The sequence below is a fragment of the Neomonachus schauinslandi genome, chromosome X, assembly GCF_002201575.2.
Source record: "Neomonachus schauinslandi chromosome X, ASM220157v2, whole genome shotgun sequence".
Lineage (NCBI taxonomy): Eukaryota > Metazoa > Chordata > Mammalia > Carnivora > Phocidae > Neomonachus > Neomonachus schauinslandi.
This window is the reverse complement of record NC_058419.1, coordinates 110,421,484-110,436,383: the sequence shown is the minus strand read 5'-3', so window position 1 is coordinate 110,436,383 and position 14,900 is coordinate 110,421,484. Positions and strand designations below refer to the sequence as shown.

The 14,900-nt window shown below is 36.1% G+C and overlaps 1 protein-coding gene across 2 annotated transcripts in view; it reads right to left on the bottom strand.

Annotated features, from left to right (window-relative positions):
- The window catches only part of RPS6KA3 (ribosomal protein S6 kinase A3), a 115,675-nt gene that overhangs the window by 91,591 nt on the left and 9,184 nt on the right, over positions 1–14,900 (bottom strand). Inside the window, exon 1 of one of the 2 annotated variants that reach the window (XR_006539380.1) lies at positions 312–366. The exons of the other annotated variant lie outside the window; for it this stretch is intronic. The gene's annotated coding sequence lies outside the window, so the exon portion shown is untranslated. Of the gene's footprint in view, positions 1–311; positions 367–14,900 lie in introns of those variants that run through there. 2 annotated transcript variants of the gene reach the window in all.

The window sequence follows — 14,900 nt, the reverse complement described above, 5'->3', positions numbered from 1 at the left end:
CCTAAGGGGAATTCTGCTTATGAAACAGGAGTATGTTGAGGTAAGAATAAAGAAATGAAAACACAGTAGCCAAAATTAAATCTGCATTGTGAATAGCAAATATTAGAATCGACACTGCAGAAAACGGAATCCATGCCACAGAGGACAAACTTGAATAAATGAAAAAAAATGAAAGAAAAGATTAAAAAACTATGGAGGACAGACATAGAAATAATCTATGAATAACAGATGTTCCTAAAGAAAAAAAAAAACAGAGCATTTTAATCAATCAAAAGTATACGAAAACTTTCCAGTTCTGAAAAAAAAAATACCTGAGACTGGAGACTGAGAAGGTTCAACAGAGATCATCAACACCAAGACATATCCTGGCAAATGTTTTTAAATTTCAAGGATAAAGATATAATCCTACAAGCATACAAGCAGAAAAAAATAGGTTATTTTCAAAGGAACTAAAATCAGAATGACCTCAGATCTTTCCTCTGCAACAATAAAATGCCAGAAGACAATGAAGTAATGACTTACAGAGAGTTGAAAGGGAAAAGTTATGATCTAAGAATTGTATACCTTGTCCTAGTTTTTCATGTACAAAGGTCACAGGAAATTATTCTTAGATCAGCAAAATCTTATAAAATTTCACCATCCTGGTAGTATCTTTTTTCATAAATTGTTCAAAGGTAAGTCCTAGACCATTGAAAGAGAATCAAAATAAGACCTTAAGAACACTGAGGTAGGGAAGAACTGGTGAAGTATACTGACATCAACTTAGTATCTAGAAACAAATGAATAAAATAATTAACCCCACTAAAGGAGAAGGGGTCAATAATGAAGAGTAAATAGTTGATATAAGTATATAAACAATATAAAACTTAGAAAGTTAAAGGTAAGATTTGTAATCTCAAGCTAAATTAATGTAGACTCAAATAAAAGAGGTAGTGGAAGAAGGGAGAAAAAGATTCTCAGTTCTCTCTGTCCTAAAAGGATTATTTAAAAACCACTATTTTTAGTAGTTAGCTAATAAATATAAATTTTGGAATGTTTTAAGAAACCATATGATAACCAAAAATTGTATTTCTTTATTACAGTCCAAATCACTAGAGAAGATAATAACTGGCAAAGACTGTAAAAACTACTTTATGAAAGCATCACATTCAACCCTAAGAACATAAGGTAGGTATAATCACCCCTGTTTTACAGATGAGGAAACCAAGGCTCAGCAAAGTCAGTGAATGGCAAGAGCAGGACTCAAACCCAGGTCTTTCTAGCTCTATAATTCTTTCTTCAGTATTTCATAACCTCCTCAAACAAAAACAATCCATATGTCAGAAGAAAAAAAACCACAAAGAAAGAATAAAAAACTTAAGATGATAGAAATCATTTCAAAAGAAATAATGTAAGAAATGTAAAGTTCAAAGTGTCTAATTTAAAGAAAGTGTCTTACTGGAATTTGATGCTATTACAGAATTACTGACATTTTTATGAGGGATGATGTTATGGTGGTTATATGTTTTTAAAAGTCTTCATGTTTTAAGAAATATAAATGAAATATTTACATCTGAATATGTGTATCTAGGATTAGCTTCAAAATAATCCACTGGAGCCGGGGCGGGGGGGAAGAGAGAATGTGTGTGTGGGCATGAGGGGAGTACAGATAAAATAAGATTGGCCATGAGTTGACAACCTTGGAGGCTGGGTAAGGGAATATGGTAGTTCATTATACTATTCTCTCTATATTATTCTCTCTTACTATGGTAGTTCACTATACTATTCTCTCTATACTATTCTATACTATGTGTTTGAAATACTTGATAATAAAAACTTTAAGAGTGACAGGTTATATCTTTTAAAAGGTTAAAAAGCCCATACAATTATTTACTGCTTTAAAGAGAAACTCAAACAAAAGACGTAAGACTAGAAAAGCATAATGAAAAAGAAAGAGTTTGTAATATTGAGGCCAAAAATAAAATGTGAGGCAAAAACCTATAGCCAATTAAAAAGATCATCTGATTTGGACTAAAAGTGTAATTAGCATTTAATACACATAGCGATAATAATTGCTATCATTTACTGAGCAATTACCACACACCAGGCAAGTGTTAAGTACTATAGATCAGCTTTGATGTTTCTAACAACTCTGTGAGGCATTATCACTAATTTACAAATGAGGAAATTAAGCCAAGATGGGTATGTCAATCTTTTTAAGCACTATATCCTAAGCCCCTAGCAAAATGCCTGGCACAAAGTAGGTGCTCAATAAATATTTGTCAAATAAATAAAAAAGTCTAATATTGTGCCTAAGGCTAGTAAACAGGGCCTAAATTCAAACCCAAGTCTGAATCTAACACCCCTGCTCTTAATCACATTTAAATCTTTTTAATAACGATATATCTTAGTAAGAGTAAAAATGTTTTTTTCCTTCTGTGTGTGTTTCACTATTTTTCAGATCTTCTACAATTAACATGTTATTTTTTCAAACAAGTCATTAAAAACATTAAATCATAGACTAACCACAAAACACAAAAGATGTTTTGGGGACTATAACATGAAACGAACAAACACAAAACAGGAGGGGAAACTTTAGCACACTAGTATCAGCTAGCATAATAAATGAAATAAGGACAAAGCATTTGAAGCAATTTACATTAGATTAGGTAGATACTGAATTTTATAATGCAAAAAGAATATGGGTCCTTTTCAAGTATCTATTATAAAGAGTATGTCTAAACCATAAAGTAAATCCAAAAGTCTTCAAAGCAGGAATTTTACAGATCATATTTTCTGATTATGATAAAGAAAGTGAATAAAGAAATAAGGCAGTCATTCAGAAATTAATATTCTTATAAAAAACTACTGGCTCAAGGTATTAATAACCACAGCCATCCCTTATGCAATGCTCATTTTGTTCAAAATACAGTGTTAGCCATGTTACATATATTCTCATTTAATCCCAATTAATCATTAATAAACTATGAGGTGTGTTATTATGTATAGCAGAGAAGAAAAAACTGAGTAACTTTTCCAAGATCACAGAGCTATTAGGTTTGCAGATAACTGAACCGAAGTCTGAATCCAAAGCTCGTACTCCTACACAGAAATGCTGTTAGAAGTCATGTATAGACATCTACCTTTGCTCATTTTTCTCTATAAAGCTTTTTAATCAAAAGTAGAGAACCTAGAGTCCTCCATAACACATGTTCTTTAAGTGTCCATTTGTTAACTCTACTATTCTAAGAAGGTAATGGTTCATTTTTCTAACATCATGTTCTGAACATCATGTTCAGACATAATATTTAAAATCATAATCTCCTAAAAGCAATCCCTTTGAATATATTCACACTCTCAATAGGGCATTTAAAGAAGGAAGAAACCGTAAAATTAGATAAAACAAAGTAGGGAATATAAGGTAAACATGATTTGCCGTAAATTTATTTCTAAAAAGCAGTGTGACTGTGGAAAAGTCACTATTTTTTGGTACTTATCTGCAATCTGTAAGAGTTAGATGGAACCTTGGCCAGCATGGATTTGAAAGTTTGCCACAGGACTGTGGGCAAGTCCTTAAGCCTCTCTTGAGTTGTGGTTTCTTCATGCATAAAATATGTGGTTATCTAAGAGCTCTTCCAGCTTGACAATGTTATAATCTTGTGACTTTAATCCTTCAACTTTAAGGATTAAAGTTATTAAAGATTTTCTAGGGTTTTCACCTGAGGAAATTACTGATTCTGTATTTAAAGCTGTTTTTATGTTATTTCTTTTTTTTTTTAAGGAGAGAGAGAGAGTGTGTGTGTGTCTGTGTGTGTGTGCGCCCGCGAGCGCTTGTGCACGCACGGACACACAAAGGGAGGGAGAGACAGAATCTTAAGCAGGCTCCACGCCTCAGGGCAGAGCCCGAGGATGCGAGGCTCCATCTCACAACCCTGAAATCATGACCTGAGCAGAAATCAAGAGTTGGGCACTTAACTGACTGAGCCATCCAGGCGCCCCTTTATGTTATTTCTAAGTCTAATTCCTTCTTTCTTATCTGCATCCAAAATACAGTTTTATCTATATCCTTCAGCGGTGCCTTTGTACCCAACTGTAAACAAGGATAATGTCAAAGAATGATTGTATAAATACTGTCACCTGAAAGAGAAGTACTAAGAAAAAGAAAACATCGTTTTTCTGTGAAAAGTAAGGAAACTAAAGCAATTTTATAATTTCCACAATCCAATTTTTCTATTTTTTTAAGATTTTATTTTTAAGTAATTTCTACATCCAACACGGGGCTCAAACTTACAACCCCGAGATCAAGAGTTGCATGCTCCACTGACTGAGACAGCCAGGTGCTCCCAATTTTACTATTCTTATTTCACTAGTGTTGAAAATTAAGTGTCACCTTGTTTTTTTAAGCTCCTCTATCTACTCCGAAACCTATTCCTGCCTTCCTAATACCTTCAAGTCCCACCTCTTAGTACTCTAATGGAGTTGGTAGTATTTTCCAAACCTGTCTGATGATCAGAATCACCTAAGATTCCTGGTAATGATACACTACCCGGCCTTATCTGAAAATCAATCAGAAGTTCCAGAAGCCCCATGGTATTTCATTTTTTAAACAGCTACTTTAGATGATTCCTGTGATTAGACAAGTCTGGGAAATCACAGTGTAGAGAAAAGATCGTGGGCTTTGGAGTCTGACATATTAAGCTTCAAAACCTGACTATGCCCTTTTTTATAGGTGTGACTTTGGGCAAGTTACTTAACATGAGCTTCAGTTTTCTAATCCACAAGATTTGGATACTAGTTATGTTGGAGGTTGTGGTAAAGCTCATTGTGTCTTGGGTGTTCAGTGTTAGCTTCTCTTTCTTCCTGCTTGCCTTGCCAGAGGAAATGACAAATGACAAATATTTGAGGGGATTCTGATGAGTCTCTTATCCTGATGGGTCCACTTCCATTTTGAGGGCTAAAAATTTGAGTACTAGATAACTCTTTAATGCATTACTTGGGTTGGCTAATTTAAGAGTCTAAGGAACAAGTCTAATGATTTCTTCTGGTTTTCAGAGGCTTACTGAAGCCCTCCTACCTAAAACAGATACACCATGATAATGGGCTTCAAAGCTCAAGCTTTTGTTATGTGACTATGGCAAAATGACCTGAATCTCTGTTTCCTCACTGATAAAACAAGTGGTGCTTGAAAGTCTGCTGAACTGAACCCAATATATGTTACTGATAATGTAATGGTTAACAATCACTTAAAATTATATAGTCTTATAAAGACCCTTATGAACAAAAAGAAGACAACAATAATAGCCTGCAAGTAGTAAACTGAGACAGAATGGTATTTGCTCAAATACACAATAAATCAGAGCTTAACATCCAAGCAAAATTCCTATTTGTGTAGTATCAACTGTATCTTAACACAAAGTGTTTTAGACAAGTTTGGAGTTGAATTTACTTAGAAAAAAAACAATCCAAACTACTCACTCATTAAAAAAATATGTGTATACATATTTAAAAATTACCAAAGGTATAAACACAACCTGGCAGCAAGGTTTATTTCTGAAAAAATAATCAAAGATAAAAGTTCCTAATTATAGCTCCATGATTAATTCTAGCTGTACATGTATTAAGCATAAACACTATTAATAAGGGCATTTTACTAAAAATTGTTGGCATTGTTCAGATAAACTATAAAATAACTAAAAGAAGCTTAAGAAATTTTTAAAAAACTAAAAATCTGGGAATGGTCATTCAAGACAGGAGGTTACCCTCAATTCTTAAATATAAACGATAAAAAAAACCAAACCTTGAATCTTATTTAAAGTAATTTAAAGAACCATAGCTTTTCTCTCAATTTATTCAAATTATTCTTTAATGCAACTAATTTTTAAATTTAATTCCTGCCCTTTGCTTGTTATGTTAATTTCCAAAAATATAATATTTTTACTATTTTGAATGAGATTTTTTCCATTACCATTTTTTAAAGATTTTATTTATTTATTTGACACACAGAGAGAGAGAGCATGAGCAGGAGGAAGGGCAGAGGGAGAAGCAGACTCCCCGCTGAGCAGGGATCCTGATGCAATGCTCGATCCTGGGACTCTGGGATCATGACCCAAGCCGAAGGCAGACACTTAACCAACTGAGCCACCCAGATACCCCTACCCTTTTTAACTAGGAAAGCTATTCATTGATTTCTGAATATGTATTTTGTAATAATACCACCTTATGAGACTATCATTAGTTTTTAAAGAACCTTTTTAGTGGCTTCCTTAGATTATCTAAGTAGAGGGGTGCCTGGGTGGCTCAGTTATTAAGCGTCTGCCTTCGGCTCGGGTCATGGTCCCAGGGTCCTGGGATCGAGCCCCGCATCGGGCTCCCTGCTCAGCAGGAAGCCTGCTTCTCCCTCTCCCACTCCCCCTGCTTGTGTTCCCTCTCTTGCTGTGTCTCTCTCTGTCAAATAAAATCTTAAAAAAAAAAAAATTATCCAAGTAGATAATTATATCATCTATGAACAGTAATTTTTTACTATTCTTTTGAGTACTCTGATTTTCTTGTCTAATTGCATTAGCAAACTCTTTCTAAGTATAAAATAGAGGTGAAAACAGCAGGCATAGTTTTAATGAGATTGACTTAAAATATGTACCCATCAGGCATGATGCTGGCTATTGGTCTGAGACTGTTTTTTAATAACATTAAAGACACACCCTTTTATTCCTCTTTTACTAAGTTTTTAATTGAAATAGACATTGAATTTTATCTAGTGCTGACTTTTTTTTAACTATTAAATTAATGATTAGATTCACAGGAAGTTGGAAAAATAAAAAAGTGGTCCCATATACCTTTAACCCAGTGGTTACATCTTACATAACTTCCTGTCAAAACCAGGAAATTTATACCAGTACAAAGCCCAGACCTTATTCAGATTTCACTAGTTTTACAGGTTCTTGTGTGTGTTCTAAGCAACTTATCATATTGTAGGTTCCTGTATCTACCACCACTATAAAGATACTGAACAGTTAGTTCATCAACACCAGGATCTTGTGTGCTGACCCCTTTATAACCACGCCCACCTCCCTCCTGCCCCTTTCTAACCCTTGCAACCACTAATCTTGTCTCCATTTCTACAATTTTGTCATTTCAAGAATGTTATGTTAATGGAATCATACAGTATTTAAAGTTATTCACAGAATATAAATTCATCCTTGAGAGTCATCCAAATTGCTCCATGTATCAATAATCCATTCCTTTTAGTTGCTGAGTAGCATTCTAGTGTGGAGGTATCACAGCTTGTTTAACCATTCACCCACTGAATGACATTTGGTTTCTAAGTTTTGGATATTACAAATAGAACTGCTATGAAAATTTGTGTACAGACTTCTGTGTGGACATTCGTTTTCATTTCTCTGGGATCAATGTCCAGGAGTATGACTGTTGGGTCATACAATAAGTTGATGTTTAGTTTTTAAAGAAACAGCCAAACTATTTTCCAGAAAGGCTTTATCATTTTACACTTCCACTAGCAATGCATGAGAGATCCAGTTTGTCCACATCCTCACCAAAATTCAATATTGCCACTATTTTTTATTTTGGCTGTTCTAATAGGTGTGTACTGATAGCTCATCATGATTTTAATTTCCCTGATAGCTAACCATGTTGACATCTTTTCATATGCTTATTGACTATCCATATATCCTCTTCAGTGAAATGCTGTTCTTCTGTCAGATTTCTAAATGGATTGTTGAGCTTAAGTTACTGTTAAGTTTAGAGAGTTCTTTATATATTTTAGATACAAGCCCTCTCGGATACAAGTTTGCAAATATTTCTACCCAATCTGTAACTTGTCTTTTCATTGACTTAGCAGGGTTGTTTTCATAGAGCAAATGTTTTGAATTTTAATAAAGTCTAATTTTTTTCCTTTTATGGATTGTTTGGTGTCTGGTCTAAGAATTCATTTAGCCCAAAGTCCTGAAAAGTTTCTTCTAGGTCTAAATTCTAAAAGTTTTATATTTTACATTTAAATCCATGCTACATTTTTTTCTGTTTGCGTTTTTTCTTTTTTGTGTCTTTTTATCAGACTTTTTTTTTCTATTTTCTATTTTAAATTCAGTATAGTTAATATGGTGTTATATTAGTTTCAGGTGTACAATACAGTGATTCAACAATTCTATACATTACTCATTGGTCATCAAGGTAAGTATACTCTTAATTCCCCCATGATACATTTTGAATTAGTTTTTGTGTAAGGTGTGATGTTGAGGTGCACTATAATTAATGATTATAGTTATATATTTATATATATTATATAGTTATATATATATATATATAATGATTATAGTAAAATAGCTTTACCCATGGATGTGTAACTGCTCCAAGCACCACTGTTGAAAAGGCCATCTATCCTTTTTCCATTGAACTGCTTTTGCATCTTTGATAAAAATCAACTGGCTGTACTTGTATGGGTCTATTTCTGCATTCTATATTGAACTCACGACCCTCAGATCAAGACCTGAGCTGAGATCAAGAGTCGGACACCCAACCTGACTAAGCTACCCAGGTGCCCCTGTGTTTATCCTTTTACCAATACCACAGAATTTTGATTGCTGAAGTGTCAATTTTGATTACTGAAGCTTAAAATTGGGTTGATCCTTCCACTTTATTTTTATCTTGTATTAGATATTTTAGTTCCTTTACCTTTTGAATTTCCAGGACTAGGCTGAATAGCAGTGGTGAGAATGGACATCCTTGTCTTTTACTTGATATTAAAGGAAAAGCATTCAGTCTTTCACCATTAAGTATGATGTTATCTGTGGGGTTTTTTTGTGTATTCTTTATGAAACTAAGTTCCCTTTTATTCGTAGTTTGATGAGTTATTATGAATGTTTAATTCAGTTTAATGCATTTTCTGCACTATGTGATTTTTCTTCCTTTTTAATATGGTGGGCTATACTGTGATTTTTGAATACCGAACCAGTTTTACATCCTTGGAATAAAATCCATTTGATCACAGTGTATAGCTCTTTTCATATATTGCTTGATTTCTTTTGCTAATATTTTGAGGATACTATGTTTATGTTCTTGAGGGATACTGGTCTATAGCTTTCTTTTCTGTACTGTCTTTAGGTCTTGGTTTCAGGGTAATACTGGCCTCATAAAGTGAGTTATGAAGTGTTTCCTCTTCTATTTTCTGGAAAAGACTATATAATTCATATTATTCCTTTATTCTTGATATTCTAGATCGTTCTTTTAAAAGCACTCAGTCGTTAAGCGTCTGCCTTCAGCTCAGGTCATGATTCCAGGGTCCTGGGATCGAGCCCTGCATTGGGCTCCCTGCTCAACAGGAAGCCTGCTTCTCCCTCTCCCACTCCCCCTGCTTGTGTTTCCTCTCTCACTGTGTCTCTCTCTGTCAAATAAATAAATAATATCTTTAAAAAAAAAAAGTAAAATTTCCTTTCTGCTTGAAACTACCTGTAGTTCTTTCAGGGTCTGCTATAGACAAATTCTCTTAGCTTTCCTTCATCTGAGACTGTTTTGAGTGCACCTTCATTCCAGAAGGATATTTTCACTGGGTATAGAATTCTGGGTTGACAGTTCTTTTCTTTCAGCATTTGAAAACTGGTGCCATTTTCTTCTGGCTTCCATGGTTTCTAGTGTGGTATGTGCTGTCATTTGAATGTTCCCTTATATGTAATAGTTCATTTCTCATTAGCTGCTTTCAAGATTCTTTGCTTTACTTTTAGTTTGATTACAAATTTTTAAAAATTGTGGTAAAATACACACAACATAAAATTTACTATCTTAAACACTTTTTAGTGTATAGTTCAGTGTGTTAAATATATTTACACTGTTGTGCAACCAATCTCCAAAACATTTTCATCTTGCAAAATTGAAACTCCATACCCATTAAACAAGTTCTCATTTCCAAAGGTTTGATTTTGATGTGTCTGGGCATAGATTACTTTCGGTTTATCTTGTTTGGGGTTCAGTCAGTTTCATGAATCTGTAGATTTTGTCTTTTGCCAAACTGAGCAAGTTTAGGCCATTATTTCTTCAGGTCCACTCTTTTTCTTCACTTTCTGGGACTATGGTGACATGGATGTTAAATCTCTTGTTAATATTCCCCAGGCTCCTAGGCTTTTTTTTTTTTTTTTTGGTCAGTTTTTTTCCTCTGTTGTTCCAATTAGGTAACTGGATCAATCTTCAAAATTACTCTTTCCCGTTACCCCCCCTCTTCTATAAAGCCCATATAGTAAGTTTATTTTAGTTACTGTATCTTTCAGTTCTAAAGTTTCCATATTCTACTTTATATCTTTTGAGACAATTTTTTTTTCATTTGTTTCGAATGTGCTTGTGATTGCTCATGGAAGCATTTTTATGATGGCTGCTTTAAAATCCTTGTCAGATAATTCTAACACCTGAAGCATCTTGGTGTTGGTAGCTGTTGACTTTTTTCTCATTCATGTTGTCATTTTCTTGGTTCCTAGTACAGTGACCTTCAATTGTATAATGGAAATTTTGGAGAGAAGACTGAATCCTATTTTTTTTTAAATGTTTTATTTATTTATTCATGAGAGTCAGAGAGAGAGAGAGAGAGGCAGAGGCAGAGGGAGAAGCAGGCTTCCCACGGAGCAGAGAGCCCGATGCGGGACTCGATCCCAGGACCCCGGGATCATGACCTGAGCCGAAGGCAGACGCTTAACCATCTGAGCCACCCAGGTGCCCAAGACTGAATCCTATTTAATCATTTTTTAGCTGGCAGTCTACTAGGTGAGAATTAGTGTAAGGGCAGGGTGACTGTGTATGTTCAGCTTCCTGCTGGGCCCCACTGACACCACCCTGGCTAAAGTGGTGCAGTGACTCTTGCTTTTTTGAATAGGAGTGGGATGGAAGTTAGTTCCATTCCTGGTACCAGTGAAAGTGGGGAACCAACCTGCACCATCGCATTGCCTCTGAGTAGGGGTACAAGCTCATCTACCTGATGGATCACACTGCCAATAGGGAGAAAGAAAGCAGGGGGCTGACTTGCACTGCTTTGTTGCTGTAAGGTAGAGTGGAAAGTTGTTTCCTTAAGGGCCCAACTAACAGGGGAGGGAAAAAGGGGAAGTGGAGTGCCAACCAGCCCTGCCATCCACCATTTTGTTCTGCCTTGTAGATGCCAGATGAGGGGCAGGGAGGCTCAGCTGCCCACTGGGCCCCAATGACATCAGGAAAGAAGGGAAGCAGAATTGACTAGTCCACCTCCAACCATCTTATTCTGCCTTGTTGATTTTAGGTGAAGGTATAAGCTCAGCTCCTCATTGACACAGGGCAAGGGGAGGCTTAGTGGGGACTACCCTAGCCTCACAGCACCTTGTTAAGTTTCACTGCTTCCAGATTGGGATGGAGGCTCAACTGGCTCCTGGACCCCACTGACACTACCTTAATGAGAGCATCACCTCCTTCTGCAGGTGGTGGCACAGGGGCGGGGGGGGGGGGGCGCGTGGGGCAGTGAGGGAAGATCAGATCCTGCTCACCCTGCCAAAACCACCCAGCAGGGGAAATCAAAGTGCTATCTGCTTTTGCTAGGCAGGGAATGGGGAGATCAGGTCCTTGATCTGCACAGCCAACATCATCGAGTGGAGGAATTCAAGCACTGCCACTTGCTTCTTTGGTGTAGGGTGGGATTTTTCTGGGGTGTTTGGCTACAGTAGGGTGAGTACTGTCAAAAAGATTTACTATTGTTAGGCTACCCTTTCCTCATTCACTTGGCTAGAGAGAACAGGCTTTTCTTGGAGTCCCTTTTGTCTGTGTCTATTGGTGGTTCAGGTTGGAGGCTTTTACAGGACCTGTCCAAGATATATGGGAGGCAATAAAAAAACCCAAGGAACTCACTATTTGTGTCATTCTTTGAGTCCCAAAGTCTGTAGGCAGTCTCCCTTCTTGTTTCCACCTTTCAGAGTGTTCCTGTACTTGTTTGATGTGTTATGTCTAAGGTGTTTTAGTTGTAAAAGAGGACCTAGGAGGAATAGGGCTTCTCCAACTTGGCAGAACCAGAAGTCTCCTCCAAGTGATTAATTTTTATGTTGAAAAAACCATTTCTTTGTTTTTGTATGTGTGTTTTAAAAGGAACTTTATTGGGTGTCAGGGGTAATAATATTTACTTTCTAATATTCCACATTATGCTTAAAAGTGCACTATGGAAAACTGCTATAACATTATAGATCATAATTTTCTTCTAAAGTTCCAATTATATTTGTTTGGAACATTCCTGGCTAATTCAGATTGCTTCAGGTTATTTAACTGCCTGTCCACCTCAGTACTTTTATTTTTTTTATTTTTTAAGATTTTATTTATTTATTTGAGAGCGAGAGAGAGAGAGAATGAGAGAGAGAACATGAGAGGGGTAGGGTCAGAAGCAGACTCTCTGCTGAGCAAGGAGCCCGATGTTGGACTCAATCCCAGGACTCCAGGATCATGACCTGAGCTGAAGGCAGTCGCTTAACCAACTGAGCCACCCAGGCACCCCGACCTCAGTACTTTTAAATTATAACATTCCAAAGGAAATAATCCTATTTCATTCATCATCACCTAGTAATATACTTCACACTCAGAAGAGCCAGGGGGAAAAGTTCACTTTAAAACTCATTTACAGGGGTGCCTGGGTGGCTCAGTTGGTTAAGCGTCTGCCTTCAGCTCAGGTCATGATCCCAGGGTCTTGGGATGGAGCCCCATGTCAGGCTCCCTGCTCAGCAGAGAGCCTGCTTCTCCCTCTCCCTCTCCCCCTCCCCCCCCCTGTGCTCTCTCTTTCTTGCACTCTCTCATGTTCTCTCTCCCACTCTCCCTTAAATAAATAAATAAATAAAATCTTAAAAAAACCCCCACATTTATGAGCTCTTTTTAATAATCCAAAGGAAATCCTTTAAAAAAAAAAAAAGGCAAGCAGGCTCCACACCCAATGTGGGGCCTGAACTTGTGACCTTGAGATCAAGAGTCACATGTTCCACCGACTAAGCCAGCCATGTGCCCCAGGAAATCTTATTTTTAATTTGTCTGTGACATTTCTCTCTTTAAGTAACCCCCCTTACTGCTTATACCAATAGCCAGCAGGAACTTGAAGGAAAGGAGGCAAACAGGCTTTGTTTTGCATTTTCCTACTTCTTTAAATGAAACACCTGTATATCTCAGTTAACCTAAGTGAGTATTTAATTTTTGAGTCTAGACATGTGGTTTTGATTGACCTTCAATTATTTCCTGTACTCTTGCTTTAAATAAGAAACTACAGAATAGTATAACAACACTGAGGAGACTGTAATGAAAAATATCACTGCTTCAATTTTTGCTTTCTTGCTATAATTTTCTATAATTAACATTAACTCTTTGTTGTATTCCTCTAGAAACTCTGCTCTGGCTGGGAAAAGGGGTGGTCCAGGTGATGAGGTAACATAAGGTATCTCCATAGAACATAGGACTCTATTGACCCAGTTGGAAAAATCAGTGTTCTAGGAAAGGCTTTGAATTTATCACATATAAAAATGAAAAAAAAATCTTTTGAAAGCACAGATTGAAACTAAGTTTTCTGAAGAACTATGTACAGACAGTCCCTGACTTACGATGGTTTGACTTATAATTTTTCGACTTGACAATGGTGCAGAAATGATTATTTAATTTCATTCAGTAGAAGCCACTTTGAATTTTTATCTTTTCCTGGGCTAGCAATATGTGGTAAGACACTCTCTCATGATGCTGGGCAGTGGCAAGGAATGGCAGCTCCCAATCAGCCATGTGATCACAAGGATAAACAACCAATACACTTAAAGCCATTCTGTTTTTCACTTTCAGTATTCAATAAATTACATGAGATAACCAATACTGTGTTATAAAATAGACTTTGTGTTAGATGATTTTGCCCAACTCTAGGCTAATATAAGTGCTGAGCATGTTAAAGGTAAGCTAGGCTAAGCTGTGACATTAATATGATAGGTGTATTAAATGCATTTCCAACTTATGATGGAACATAATCCTATTTAAGTCAAAAGATCTGTATACAATATAACATAGACAAGGATCTTCTATTAACAGCATTAATGCAAAAACTCCACTTAAGTCTCCAAATCAGTAAAAAATAAGCACAAGAATTAATTACGTATACAAGTAGACAATAAGCACACGAAAAGATCCTTAACATCCTTAGTTATAAAGGAAATGCAAATCAAAACCACAATGAGATACCACTTCTTACACACTACAAAGGCTATAATGAAAAAGACAATAACAAGTGTTGATGAGGATATGGAGAAACTGGAACCCTCATACACTGCTGGTGGGAATGTAAAATGGTTTAAGCAAGTTGGAAAACAATCTGTCGGTAATTCAAAATATTAAACATAGACTTACCATATGACACAGCAATTCCACGCCTAGGTGTATACCCAAGAAAATCAAAAACGTATGTTCACATAAAAACTTGATACAAAATGTTCATAGCAGCATTATTCACCATAGCAAAAAAGTGGAAACAACCCCAATGTCCATGAACCGACAAATGGATAAACAAAATGTGGTATATCCATACAGAATATTACCCAGCCATCAAAATGAAGCATTGATACATGCTATAACATGGATGAACTTTGAAAACATTATTAAATGAATGATGTCAGACACAAAGGTCACATATGATATGATTCCATTAATATGAAATGTCCAGAATAGGCAAATATAGAAAGTAGATTTTTGGTTGCCAGGGGCTGGGGGAAAGAAGGAAAAGGGATTGACTGCTAATGAGTATGGGATTTATTTTGGGGGTGATGAAATGTTCTGGAATTAGATAGTGGTGATGGTTGCAGAACCTTGTGAATATACTAAAACCCACTGAACTGTATACTTTACAAGAGTGAATTTTGTGGTAAGTCATATCTCAATTTTTAAGAAAAGATTAATTAGGGCTATTT